The following is a 14,965-nucleotide window of genomic DNA, read 5'->3' as shown; positions in this document are numbered from 1 at the left end:
CATGACAAAATGTATAGCTGTGGAACGCGACATGGTGCATCCTGTTTTGTTGTTGGTTTGCCCTTTTCGTTATGCAAAGGGCGGTGTCAGAGACGGTAAGAATTACCCATCAGCCTACTCTCGATTGTATATGAGCTGTTTACCGTTGTAATAGTTAACCGCATAAGCGACAGCCTAGATTTTCAACAACCGAGGGAACAGGCTGGGTATAGAAAAGAGTATACTCAACAGTGGACCACACCCATGTCATTAATCGGGTAATTGAAAAATACGCGGCATTTATAGACTGCAAGAAAACAGCCAGGAACCACTGCAGTACTGGAAGAAATAAAACGCAAAGTTCATGATCTCAAAGGGAATAAGGCAGGGGGACGCCATCTTGCCAAAATATTTTACAGCATCTCTAAGGGGTTATTCAGGAGGCGTGGCTGATGAAATTCGTGATTAAGGATAAAGGGGTTAATACTTGAGTCACTTGGAGTTTGCGGGCGACATAGTATTGTCCATCAAGTTTGGAAAACACTCGCAAATAGTGCTTCAGGACCCACAGTCAGAAATCTTGGCTCGTAGTGTCGAAGGTAAATATGAACAAATCTGAAGTAATTCCAGATGAACATGCCGGAAACACGCTCTTGAGCCTAGGTAATACAATTCTAGAACAAGTGGGCGTATATAACTACTTCTAACAGGTGGTCAGCGCTGATCGCAACTACGGGAAGGAAATGCGGCGCAATAGAGGAATGTGCTGGGCTGGAGTGCACTCGGCAAGCGCTCCCAAATAGTGAAACGTATAGGCTACTTCTATCACTAAGAATAGTATACGTAGAGCCGATGCGTACTACCGCGGATGACACCTGGAGCGGAAGCTTGGTGTTTTGAAGGACGGTAGGAGTAACGCTTAGAGACTGGAAACGAGCGACCTGGATAAGTGAGGGAACTCGAGTGGAAGATATAGTTAAAATTGAGAAAAAAGAAAGGGACTCGGGCTGACCATGTTGCGAGACGAAACGACAACCGTTGCACCGCCGGGGTAACAGTATGGATGCCGATGAACGGGTGTAGAAGTAGGGGACAATCGTTAACTCGATGGGGAGACGAGTTAAGGAAGTTCGGGGTAAAGAATGGGCTCGGATAATCTAAAACAGAAGCTGCTGGAGGTCAGTGAAAGAAGCCATCGTTGTGCAGTGGTTTAAATACGATGGTGATGGTTACGTAAAGGGCCCAAGTCAGGGCTAGACTGGAACCCGGCTCCAACACGAACACAAGTTACCTCTGTACGCCCCCTGAAAAACGGAAATTCACTTCCGGTAGGTAAAGTTGTGCGCAGATTAGTTTATTTTGTGTCATATTTCAGTAGATATTTCCAATGCCAAGAAAAGTAATATTGGGTTATGATCACCTGAAAATATGCGCAACTTGGCCTGCGAAGGAACTGAATGGTGGAGTTAGCAGAAAGAGAGCTTTCATTAGTATTATTCCTTCTCTTTTAGCACGACGAACTTCCAGCTAAGTGCAACACACTTCAAGGATTGTTCACCGCCACCGAACTGTGACGAACGGGCTAATAACCTCTGACGCTTGTGTATACGTGTATAACAAGCCTCGGAGCATGCGTGCACTCGCGACCTGTTCAGCTTAGTGGCGTAGATCGGTTGTCATTGAGGTTGCCATGCGCAAAAAAAAAAGTTAGAATAGCAAAGGCCGCAAATGTCTAAATACGTACAATGGTTTCCTGCCACCGTTGCGTCCCTCTCCCCCTATCAAGCTCGCGCTCGTCTCTCTCTCTCTCTCTCTCTCTCTCTCTCTCTCTCTCTCTCTCTCTCTCTCTCTCTCTCTCTCTCTCTCTCGCGCGCGCGCGCGCGCGCTGCCATTATGAATGATACTGAGGTTTCCTCGATTCAATTTTCCCGCGTTTGCACTGCTCGTGCGTTTCCTTTTCTGTATCTTTTCTGTTTTGTTCGGATTTGAACATCACTGGCTGACGTGTTAGTGCTTGCTTATATCTTGCCTCTCTCGGAAACTGTTCTTTTCTAATCAAACGCGTACTAAAAGAACAAAGTACGCTCGGTTTTGTATTTAATTTTTTTTTTTTTGCGTCAAATATGCGTGAGGTTTTTTCTTTGCGCTAAATATAGAAAACATGTATGGCTTGCGACAGCACTTTTAATAGTTCGAAACGGTCCTGCCGACATTTACTTCGCAGTCAAGTATTCTTTCGCTTTGGCTTCGCGGTTGAATCGAGTGACCGACAGACAGACTGGCACCAAATTTTTTCTCGCCATAGGTAGCCCAAAGAAGTCTATCATCTTCGAAAAAATAGGAAATCGCTGCTGCTCTGGTGATATCTAGTTGTGTCTTATCGACATGTTCGGTATTCAGTTGGGCCTGGGGAATCGTTACGGCACATAGCTTACTCGCTTCCTTGTCTTGAAGAATTTCCAGCGTTCCGCCCACGCAGCGTTTTCTAGCAGAACTCCCGGCGAGCACTATAATTCATTCACTTTCTCCTGACGCCAGGTGTTACGATTCTCAACGGGTCCTAATTTGCTCTCATCGCAGTGTTGTATTCCCGTCTTTCCCTCCAATCTTGTCATTGGAAGCTCTTTTGACGCTTTTTTGTGATGATCGTGTGCGAGTCCGTAGTTGGGTCTGCTACGTTTTGTGTTCGAAGGGTAACGGATAAGACTAACCTGAACTTGGCCAACTAATACCCGTGCTACACGAGCGTTTCGATAGCCTTTGAGTCGACTGTCATTTGACTCGCATGGCAGCTTTAAGCTGCTACACGATGTTATTCAAAGGCCTGGGATTGACATGCCATTTGAGTCAAAGGAGCACCACCGACGACCTTTCAGGTTCTCAAAAGCCTTTGAAACTCGAACGGTCGTACTCTCCGGTGCAGTTTCGACATGCCTTAATTACAAAACAATTGTTTACGAGCGAAACTTAGTGGTCAAAGTGCACGATCTTCATAATTTTTCGCTTGTTTTGTATTCTATCACTCGCTGTATGATTACAGGATAACTTGGTACTCTCAACACCGGCGCTGCGAAAAAAGAAACTGGCTATTAGTGCATGTTTTCTGCGCGCCTGTAGGTTATTATCAATTTGATCATTCATAATTGCTTTTTACCCATTTTAACTCTAAAATTAAATTTTTATCAAGAACGAAACGCAGCAGCAGTGGCGACACCAAAATATGGCGGGCGAATTAACTGCTTTTGAGAGTTGCCGTGTAGATCGGCGGAACGTTTTCCAGTTCAAATTGCATGTGAAATTTCGAGGGCCATTCGGGTCAAATGTCCTTTCAAACGCTGGTAAATGGACCTTTTTCCAGTAGCGTAGCCCTCTTGCGGCGGCCGCCCGAACCACACTTGGGGGATTATAAAACAGCATGGAGGAAAGATAAAGCACGTTTGTACTATTATAAAAGAACACGCCACCATTTTTTCCCGCCTGCCCTGCGCAGTTGAGAAAGCCGTCCCAGGCGCCACGCATGGTTTTGGTGGCAGAGAAATTTTTCCATGACAGCCGTAGCGCATGCCTGTCGGCCGCTTTCAGTACTCGGAAAACGGAGCAGAACTTAGCTGGCTCGGCGTTCGCCACTTGCTAATCCAATATGGCGTCGTTTTGTTTACACATGTGTTTACATTTTGCCCCCCAAGAATGGTGGATCGGTCGCTGGGAGCGAGAGTAGCGCATGCGCAGAGCGCTGCTGGAAGAAGGTGGAGCTGATCGAGCTTGTGCCCCTGTGGCAATCCGTCGCTTTCCGTTATCCGTCGCTTTCAGCATTGCATACTCTTCAGAGCGGCGCTTGATCAACAGTTGTACCGATTAAAGCGCCCTCAGCCCCGATGGGTGCCGCGTCGTCTTATCTGCGAGACGCGTCGGTCTTGGTGCCCGGCGTGGGCTGGCTCAGTTTCGAGATCACCTTGTTTTTTGGGACAATGCAAACACTCGTTGGCGCGTTGCACCAGGCACGTGCCAACACGGAAACCCTTTTATGAGACCTCGTGTAATTGGACCTACGTCCGGCCGTTTGAAAGGGGGGCAGCCTCTGTTTTCCCCCTTCTGTTGTCTGTCTGCGAGACGCGTTCGGCGCGCAGCGATTTAGTGGCCCGGGCCACGAGGAGACGGCGATGATGGTCGTAGACGGAGGATGCCTGTCCTCGGCGCTGGATGGCTGCTGTTCCCTTTGCTTGAGGTCGCTGGCAAGGTCGCCGTCGCGTGGTGATGGTATAGTCAACAATCAACAGAAGGACTTGGCACCGACCTAGTTGGTCGGTCAAGGCGGCGCTTTGTTAACAGTGCTGCCGGGAAAAGGGTCTTGGAAGAGTCGACAGTGGTGTGACACTCGTTGCCTTCAGACCGCGCGATTCGGATCAGGAACGTAGGAGCGTTTGAAACTTCCGCTGGTACGTATACGCCCGTAGTCTTGTTTCGTCATCGTGGTCACTGTGGTTCGTCAAATAGGCTGTACTGCTGTTTCTGCGTTGTTTGTTTCTGTTTTCATATCCGTTTGCGGAAGCTGACAACTATTTTTTGTAGTCCCTACCCAAGCTCCATTGGGTTTGTTTGGCGTCATCCCTTATTTCAGATTGCACCTCGACCTTTTCCGTATGATTTTTCAAGGAATTGAAAGTATGTATAATAAATGCATAACAATTAATTGATAATATACATAGCTATTAACTGAAACCATTAACTGAAAATACAAAACAATACATAAAGGAAATTTCATAAAAAAATATTCGCATGTTACGAGAATAGCGGTATAGAATTGCTGTCACTCCTTGCAGTTTTCTTTATCTACATAAGAATGAATTAACACGCGTTTATTGAAAAAAAAAAGAGTGAGAGAAGTCTACTTGACACTTAAACAAATATATAAATAGAGAACATATATGGACATATATGCTTAACAAACATGGAAGCAAAGAACATGGAAGAACTAATTCATCTAAAACTAACAAAGCACGAAGCGGCATTATAAACGCGAGAAGCACGACACAAGCAGCTGGTGGACGTTTTATTATATTGTCGCTTTGTCATTCAAACTTTTTTTCTTTCATTTTTGCACGCATGCGACGGTTAGAGACAAATCCTAACGCCGCGCTGTCTTTCATGCCAATATATTGCGTAGGAGCAGCTTGTCAACCGTCGCGTAACTGAGGATAATTGCACCAAAATTACTGACACAAATAAGTTGAAATGTTCTGTTGGGGTGAAAAACGACGAGAAGATTATATTTTGATCAGGGCAACAAGTGTCACTAGCGACAAAATGTTAATCTATACCTATAAAAAGAAGTGCCCGACTGACTGACTGACTGACTGACTCATCAACGCCCAGCCAAAACTGTTAGATCTAGACTTGAAATTTCGCGAGTGTTTTTGCGTCATTGAGTAGGTACTCACTAAGGCATGTTTTTTTTAGAAATTGCACTCCTAACCGCGGGAAAGGGCGAAATTGTGGTTTTGCGAATTCGTGATTTTCTCGCTCACCCATTCACATATCGAAGCGCTTTTTGCTGATATGAGCCCTTAAAGGGGCACTGACACAAAAATTTTGCATCTTGTTTTTTTTTTTTTTTTTTTTTTGTGATAAGTAGCTAGTGACCTACTTATAACCTGTAGAAACCTAATTTGCTTCAGCGTGCGACGGTTGTTTATTTAGAGGCATTTTCAATGCGGCCAGTCGCAGTTTCCTTTTCAGAGAGTGCCGCGAAACGATGGATTTTGTGTGAACAAAGCTGACCTTGTGTCCATCGGATGGATATCACAGAGCAGAGCCGCCGTAGCACTGTCGAATCCGCATCTACGGCAGTTTCTGCGAATGCCCCCACGTACTGATCTCGTGAGGCACTTATTTAATTAGGGCCTATCTCCCCGCGAGGGGGACTCGAGTAAATGCGTCGCATAGGGGGTGGGTGTATTGCGTTAACGTTTAGTGTTTGGGGAGTTGGTGGTAGTGAATACGTTGTATCAGCAGCTTCTTGACTTAGTTTGAATGAGTCAAGGATATAAGGCGCGTTCGTAGCCTTTCATTCTGTGTCGGTTTTGTGGCGCAGTGGGAAGAGCACCATGTACCTCTCGTTCCGCCCACAGGTAGTGAATGCGTTGTATCAGCAGCTTCTTGACGTAGTTTGAATGAGTCAAGGATATAAGGCACGTTCGTAGCCTTCCATTCTGTGTCGGCTTTGTGGCGCAGTGGGTAGAGCACCATGTACCTTGCGTTCCGCCCGCAGGGTCGTGGGATCGAAACCAGGCGCCGGTAAGTATTATTTTTTTATATAGTGTAGGGGGACGGGTGCGGACCTGTTGTTGAGAGCGAGGAGGGTAGCGTGATGCGGGAGAGGAGGAGTGGGGCAGAGGGCGCACCTGGAACGGCTGTTGCGGACGCCGAGGCACGCCAACGCCGACAACGCTGGGTGACATCACGGACAGCGTGAGTTAAAGAAATGCTCTGCATTTGAAAGCGACCGTGGATGTGTCGCAGGCGCTGCGAGTGCAAATGCTACCGCGGCTAAAGAACGACGCGCGACGCTCGAGACGGTGGGTGGCAAGACGCGCGCTGGGAGCAGCCGGCCGGTCTGCCTACAGGTCCGCCTACAGATGTGTTCGGCTTAGCACTGCGGCGGATATTCAAGTGCCGCTCTCGTAAGCGGTGCAGATGACAATTTTTAATGCAACCCGCCATCGCATCATTAACTTCTTTCTCATGTAAGCCACCATGGTCGGGACTTGGGGACAATTTCGTGCAGCGGTAACATGCATGCTACCTCGAGCTACCTGGGCCACTTCGCGGCCGTGGCCGCCGCCTGCACAGCGACCGTGTGGCTAGCTCAGTGGGCTTTTCGTGCCTCCGGCGCGTTTTCGCATTCAATGGTAATAAACAGTAATAGAAACAGAGTGCCTGGAATCGCTGTAGAACTTTGGTCGCGGCCAGCTGCCCGATGAGCTGACGAAATCACGGCGCCTCCGCCGCCAACGATCGGGTCATTCGTTCTCGAGAGCAGAAGCTCCGCCCTCCGGCCCTCCGATTGGAGCGGCGAGCCGGCGAAAAACGCCGGCAGTGCGGAAGCGGCAAACACAAACTCGTGACGTGTTTGGATATTGTTTATTTACACAATATCCTCGGGATGTCGATTGCGCGTGGTCCTCTGCTGGCTGCTCGGTTGCGTTTCGCACACTTCAAAATTGATTTTAAATTTGCTCTAGGCTGTATTCGCCGCTGATATTTTGCCGGTGATGTATATGTGTTCCCACCAATCTATCACCGAAGTTATCTCGCCTTCAAAATTTTGTGTCAGTGCCCCTTTACAAATATCTAAAAAGTAGTTTTTGGATTTCGCCCCAACCTACGCTAGCGAGGTGATTCCGCATTACGGAAATAAAATGGTGTTCCTAAAGATTCTCAAATAAATGTTTCACTGATTCAGTTATCCAATGGATTTTTGCTAGCATATGTTACTCATACAAATGCACAGAACCGCTTTTAAGGATTTCGTTCTGCGACGTCGCTAAAAGGGCCAAATTGTTTTTTTATAAATGACACGGCTGACGAGCTGAAAATGCCTTACAGGTTATGTACACGTCTAGCCAAATTGCTCTTTGAACCGGCTACAGATTTCAAGGGCACATTCTGATTACGGTGTTGGAGGTCAATATTTCTTAAAATTTTAAAAAATCCACGTGGGGAGAGTGAAAAGCGGTAAAATAGTTTTTCAGATGTTAATTTTTTACCGCCCTTCATTTGACATATCGAACTGGTTTTTTGTTGAGATAGGCGACTTACTCGGGTATCTAACTCTGTTCTGCAACATTTTTCAATGACACCCTCCCAATAGAGGCAAGCAAAATTAAGATTTCGGGAAAACACTGTTTTTACACATTCTTAAATAACCACACAGCCAGTTGATATCTCCCATTCGTTTTTTCTGGAAAATGCTGCCCATTTAATTGCCCAAAAAAACAATTTCAGGATTTTGTCCTAACATGCGGATAAGAAGGACAGCGAGATTTTTTTAATTCTAATCCCTTTGGACGTAAAATTCAGCTGAGTTTTCCCGCGTTCGCTTCGCGGTCGCCATCTGTTGACACCTTCGGCAACTACGCGTCTCCCGTAGGAGCCGGTGTCATATATCATAAATGTAAAAGAGAAGATGTACCAGTAAAATGCGCAAAGGTTAGCCCTCGGCATCTGTTGGGACTTCCTGCAACCCCACGCCTCCCGTAGGGAGCCCGTGTTACTTATATATGATAAAACTGTACCGATGAGCATCGTTCATATCTTCTGAGATAGCACTTCCCACGAGGAAGAGTGTACCCCTCACCCAGCCGCCCTCCATCGTGTGTTCCCAGCGCAATCTCCTGCCGAATTCAAGTTGTGTTTACAATCTGACACTCTTCCTCATATCATATAAGAGTGCAAGCAAACCAAGCTCCTCCTTCTTCCATCCACTCTTTCCACCCTTGAGCTGTGCGAGAACCTGGTGACTAACAGCGATCTGGATGTCCAGACAATACTTCCTCCAGAGCGATGGCTGCCCGCTCATCACATGGCTTTTTGAAATTGGGCACCACTCCCACTTCGCACGCTCAATAAAACGTTTTTCACTCACTGACTCACTCGCTCGAGCGCACCATCTTGGTGCAATTTGTTTAGCGAGAGTTGGAGTAAAACGCGAGTGCCAGTCGTTTCACATTACCACGACGCGCCTGCAGCTGGAGCCCATGTATACTGACAGCAGGCAGGCGCTTCCGAGTGTGTACCACTTCCCAGTGAAGTAGCCTAATATGACGACTAACAAGTAAACGAACTTGTGTTATACCCATTGCTGTCCTTAATATAATGGCCCACCCGGGCACCGCCGGGTACTACCGCTAGTTTATACATAAATCTCGTTCTACATGGTGAGAATGCATTCGCGAATTCGCTGCTGCGCCGCCGCTCGTGCGGCAAAACGACCTATTTTTGTAGCTGGGACAATAGATCATTTTGCAGCGCGAACGGCGCCGCAGCAGCGAATTCGCGGGTGAATTCGCACTATGTCGATTCCGAAGTCGTTAGCGCACTGGTTTCCGGGGGCGGCCGTGGTTAGATTGAGGTACTGGAGCAGTCAGGCCTGCGGCTTCGCCCGCGAATCTCCGCTACTATTCTGAGCAGCGACTCTCAGTCGTGTCGGGGAGCGCGAGCTCGCGGAACTCCCGTAATGAAGGCCTTGCATCTATAAGTTAGGCCATACCAGTAGGGAAACGGGCCACCAAGGAGTGGGTGCGCTTCCGGACAATACTTTTGGGGTTGTAGACAAAATCCAAGTGCGGTTTCTGGTGCAGTTGGTTTTCTTGTTTGCTGCGCATGACATGTTGCGACAAAATTTCGAGGGTGGGAGAGGGGCGTCATGGCAGAGGGGCTGACGCGCCATGCCCCCCTCCCCCCTCGTACGCCCCCTGTGCGGCGCTATATCGCTGATTTCCACGAAGAGAATCGTGTCCAAGATGCCGTATTATTGCGACTTCAGGAAGGTGACCAATACTGGCCGCCGATCGAGATAAGCGCAACGTTTTCAGAATTTTAATTCAGCAATCAATATCTTCAAGAGGCAGTTCCGGGCACAATCTATTCGAATCTCCGGGGATCACATACGAGCAGCATGAGCGCAGCTGCGCTGTATTTTCGCCTTATCGGTGTGAATTATCTGCAACAGAGAATGTAACTTCATTTTCGGCTTCCATTTAAAGCAGTTAATTTGGGAATGCCTAATTGAGACATTTATTTTCAGTTTTACAACGCTTGGGGGAATGGGGTATACATTCCTGTATCAAGGCTAGGGAGGGGAATAGAAATTGCCGAGTGGGAATGAAGCGACGTTTTCATTAATGGAGACAGTTCAATTCAATTTCCGTTGTATCTATCTATCTGGATGCTATCTCGTGAGAAAGTCTTTTCAAAGCGTGTTTTAAATTTCTGAGAACGAAAACGTCCAAGTTTTTCAGTTTGTCTTTGGTCGGTGCTTTCTTTGTCGTTCAAAAAAAATATTCAGGGGAGCTTGCACTCATGCGCAAGGCTTGAATGACGAAGCTGTTGTAGGTGAGCGTTGCCGGATACATAGTTAAGTTTCAGTATCATTGTTTATTTGCACAGTTGCGGTGCTCGTCGTCATATGCATCGAAGAGGTCGTCGTCTTCTTCGCGGCGAGTGAAGGATGCAAAGTCATCCTCAGCATTGTAGACTTCCACCAGCTCTTCGTCATCGACTTTGAGGCAGTGGTGGCGGGATCTGCAAGTCGTCACGGGAAGGATTGGCACACTCGTAGACATGTCTCATCTCAAATTATCCATAATGGCTTCTATAGAATGCGATGGCCGCGGTGACCTCTCCCAAGCATGGTGTCTTTTCAATTTAAGCATTACCGCTGTAGACTTTTTTTAAACACAAAAGCGTTTTATTCCCGGATACACGAAGATTTCGCTGACGTCATATCCGTCACGGAAGTGACCCCGGTACAACGAAGCAAACAGCCAGTAAAGGGTGCACCCCTGCGCACAGGGTCTTCTTGCGGGGAAGCAACCTTTAGTACTAATGAGTACGTTATACTTAGGGTTGTTCGTTTTCGGGTTTCATATTTTGCACGTAAGTGTTTCATGCCGCGATACCGCGTTTCACTGGCGTCATATTCGTAACGGAAATGACGCCAGTACACCTTTCCCGAAGCGACCCTCCAGCAGGACGTCGCTCGCCAAGCACACCCACAAGACAGCCGCCGACCCGCAAATCATGCTCAGCTGCAGATTTCGCTGCACATTTCACTTTTGTGTTTTACTGATTCCTATGGCAGAGGAATGAACCACAGGTTTTTGGTAAAGCAACTGCGCGTGCCGAAGACAGCGCTCTGCATTTTCCTATTATTTTTTTCCTGCAACGGCGAACATACGGCTTGTACAACAGCTCCGCTTTGTCTACTGACGCAAGGGATCGATAACGCTTCGATCGCGAAGTGAAGTATGGTGGATAATAGATGCGATAAACATACGGCTCCATTGTTTCACTCCGTTTCGTTCTGTGGCGCGTGACATTGGCTCTCTGAACTGTACAGGGCAAATTGTGCCCTAGCAACCTGAGCCGCTCAGTCCGTCCGCTTTTTTGTCCTGTGCTAGGCGTTCACGGCCACCCTGTATACAACCGCTTCGAATTAGGCGCCAAGTGTCTCGTGGCTTCGAAGGTGCTTAAGAGCAGATGGCACTGCCGCCGTATTGATTCTGCTGCCAATCCTTTAGGGGTGCGGAAGTCGGGGAGGGGGGCCACGGGTCGAGCAGCCAGTGCTTCTAATGGGGCGTAGGAAACGACCTTGGTCCCGAGTTATGTTGGTGTCCTGTTCAGATGCGCTCGCCTTGCGGTGTTTCGGGTGAATACAGGAGTTCACTTGAAGGGGTGGGGGCAGATTTAGGGAGATAACCTCTGAGAAGCGGAGGAAGAAAGGTAAAAGGAATGAATGAATGAACGACTTTATTTAGAAATAGGCCTGAGGCCCTGGGGGGTTATTGGAAGATGAGGGAAGGGGAATCGAAAGTCTTAATGAAAGTCACATGTACCCTATTAAAAAAATTAGCAGTGTTTACCTCGGCTATGCCAGGATATACGCAGCGTGAGCTGAGGTTCAGGTGGTTAGGTTTCCTGGTTGTCTATGATTAGCTGCTAATTATGCTTACTGCTGCTAAAACAATTTCCAATCCAATCCAGTCCAATCACTGCTCGTCGCGCATGCGCAGCACGGCTGTCCAGGAGCCACGCGAAACGGCTATCAAGCGGCTCCGGCGCAGCGTCAGACTTGGCTACTGCGCAACCCAGACGCACAGCTAGACACGCGCCGGCGCCAGTGCATCCGCCGCGGCTATGACGTCACTCCTCTGGGATGCGCAGACCGGCGAATGTGCAGACCGAATTCTCTATACACTCGCACTCCAATTGGATTGGATGTCTATCCAACACAATCCACTTTAATCCAATTCAATCCAAGCCAATCCGATCCGATACAAACCAATCCAATGCTCCTCGTGCTTGCGCAGAACGGCTCTTCACGGCCCACGCGAAACTGCTCAACCTCGGCCAGTGTAGCTTATGCTACAAAAGCAAAGGCTAAGCAAGGAACCAATTCAGAATGAAACCCGCCGCGGTGGCTCAGTGGCTAAGGCGTTGCGCTGCTGAGCACGAGGTCGCGGATTCGATTCCCGGCCGCGGCGACCGCTTTTCTGATGGAGGCGAAAAGCAAAAACGCCCGTGTGTACGAGATTTCGGCGCACGATAAAGATCCCCAGGTGGTCAAAATTAATCCGGAGCCCTCCACTACGGCGCGCCTCATCGCCTGCGTTGCGTCGGCGCGTTAAACCCCACAATCAATCAATCAATTCAGAATTAAAAACAAAAATACTTCGGAATGGATGGGCCTATTTTAGACCCATCTGCAACAGAAAATGTAACTCCATTTTCGGCTTCCATCTAAAGCTGATTCCAAGATTCCAACCTCCAAGATTTTGTTAATTTTGGCGCAAAAGCGCGCCACCGCGTGAAATTGCGTCTGTCGAGTACGAAGCCTGTCAGTCGGGGCCAAAGAGCGAACGAATACCACACAACGAATAAACCGCGTTGCTAGAAGGCAATGTTGTTCTGTCGGAGTGTGAAGCCTTTCAATCTAGGTCTCGGAAAGAATGCCACGTGAGCAAGAGCGTTGCCAGGCGACACTATAAGGAGCGACGGTGTGTGACGCTGCGGGCGCGTGCGTTCGGACCGCGTCGTCTGCTGCCGCGCCTAACCCTGGCGCTGCCCCTTTCCCTGAAGCGGCTGGATAAGTGATCACGCTAAGCACAGTGGCTGCTGTACGTGTGTCAATGCAGAGCACGGTAGCAGCAGGGTAGCATGGAGAGGAGGTTAGCGCATGCGCAGCCGGGTTCCGCCTAATGTGTAGCCTTATCTCGAGTTTTTCCCTATCAGCTTTACGGTATCGCGTTATTTGGAGAGGAGGGGAGAGTGGGCGGGCCGAATACTTTGACCGATATCGTTGCTGAGCGTTGCGCTCGTCGAGTTGAACAGCATAAGCGACGCCAAGCTCAACGTGCATTCGTGGACCCCGAAGTGGGGGCGAAACTAATTAAACATAACGGGACCTCAAATATATTAGTCTGTCGACCGTTGGTCTACCTGGGGAATAGAAATAGGCGTTGAAAATAAGTTTGATTTACGTTAGGCGGTCAACGCTGGTGGCAGAGATTTATCCAGAATTCCTATTGGGGGGGAGGGGGAGTGTCAAAGTCCTCCTGGGGGATGTTGGGGCTGTATAGATCCTTGGGCGGGGTGCTCGTGGTTGTGGAATCTTTTTGTGGGGTGTCGAAATTTATCGGGGGGGGGGGGGGCAGGTTAAGGGCTGTGTATAAATTCTGGGCTTGTGGAACGTGCTATTTCTCAAAGATGGAGCAGCGTCTGCCGTTTACCTGCGGCTTGCCTCGGTGTTGTTCAGTCACGAAGTCGCCGAACTTCAGGTGGAAGACACGCTGGACGGCGCGTGTGAACTCCCGGGCAATCCCCCAGCGTGTGTGACGTACCGTCCGTTTGGCCCCCGTGGAACAGGAGGCGCAAGTAGCAACAACGGGGCACCCGCCGCGGTGGCTCAGTAGCTAAGGCGTTGCGCTGCTGAGCACGAAGTCGCGGGTTCGATTCCCGGCCGCGGCGGCCGCTTTTCTGATGGAGGAAAAAAGCAAAAATGCCCGTGTGTACGAGATTTCGGCGCACGTTAAAGATCCTCAGGTGGTCAAAGTTAATCCGGAGCCCCCCACTACGGCGCTCCTCATCGCCTGAGTTGCGTCGGCGCGTTAAACCCTACAATCAATCAATCAGCAACAACGGGGTAACAACGGTCACAGGTTGTTGGTCATGGCCAAGTCGATCGCTGGTGGCGCTTCGGCACGTAGGCGCGCCACTTGGCGAACATATCCTCGGGGAGCGTGGCACCACAGAACAGGGAGGATTTTAGAGAAGCAAAGGTCTAGCTTTGCCTGTAGTGCCAGAAAAAGCGTAGTGGCGGCGTCGTGAACTACCCAGTACGCCCGCTTGATGGCGCTGTAAACACGGCTTTGTAAACATGGCGGATGCTTTTTGCACAGGCCGCTTGAGCTCCTTAATAACATGGCTGCCCTCGCACGGCGGCCGCCGGCTCGCTGCTCCACGGCCGGACCGCCGGACTCGACTCTCCTCCTCCCGCGCGCGAAAGGGGCGTCGAGTCCGGCCGTGGCTGCTCCTGCTGGCTCCTGGCTGGCACGCTGGCCGCGTGCTTACTTGGGCCGCGCTAGTGAAGTGTTACGCCAGGTGACCAGATGGCCTCGACTGGCACAGACCACAGTGAGCAGCAAGTGAGAACAAATCGTTTATTGACATCCGCAAGTTTACAGAGGCCAGGACATCATTTCATTTCGATCGCTGCAATTGTACGTCGCTTTCGTGACAACATTTTTTTTTGCCATAACAACTCGTTCACTTGCGCTAAGATTTCGAACGAAGGGCACAAATGAAGTATTGACGGCGACAACGGTTTCCTTTGCACCGTCTTTCTAGCGGAGTGCATAACACTCACCTTCTGTTGGAAGAATCGAATATTCTGGCCTCGACAGCTGCCTTCCGATGCGGAATTTCCCACATTTGTCATTCCACAAGCACTCAATTCCCGTGTTTTGCCAGTCCTCTCAACAACTGATGGACGCAAAAACACATAACAGCAATAACAGTCACGAAACCGGTGCTCCGCGCACATTGAAACGGTCGGCCGTTGCAGCGGTTTCAATTTGAATTGGCGGCTTTGTGGTTGAGAATTCAGAAACGAGGTGGTGCACCAGTCGGCTGTTCGTAAAAAGTTGCGTACATTTTTGCTCAACGGATGTTTGATGCGGAACTTGTTAATAGTATTTTTAAATAACAC

The 14,965-nt window shown here is 49.0% G+C and overlaps 1 protein-coding gene across 3 annotated transcripts in view; it reads left to right on the top strand.

Moving 5' to 3' along the window:
• Positions 1-14,965, top strand: part of Napi-iii (Na[+]-dependent inorganic phosphate cotransporter type III) — a 94,882-nt gene that overhangs the window by 3,143 nt on the left and 76,774 nt on the right. The window contains exon 1 of one of the 3 annotated variants that reach the window (XM_077703889.1): positions 4,278-4,415. The exons of the other annotated variants lie outside the window; for them this stretch is intronic. The gene's annotated coding sequence lies outside the window, so the exon portion shown is untranslated. Of the gene's footprint in view, positions 1-4,277; positions 4,416-14,965 lie in introns of those variants that run through there. 3 annotated transcript variants of the gene reach the window in all.

The sequence above is a fragment of the Haemaphysalis longicornis genome, unplaced genomic scaffold (assembly GCF_048455015.1).
Source record: "Haemaphysalis longicornis isolate Haplotype H1 unplaced genomic scaffold, Haemaphysalis longicornis Haplotype H1 scaffold_3, whole genome shotgun sequence".
NCBI classification, from domain to species: domain Eukaryota; kingdom Metazoa; phylum Arthropoda; class Arachnida; order Ixodida; family Ixodidae; genus Haemaphysalis; species Haemaphysalis longicornis.
Note: the sequence above shows the minus strand (reverse complement) of the source record. Positions and strands in the feature narration are given on the sequence as shown.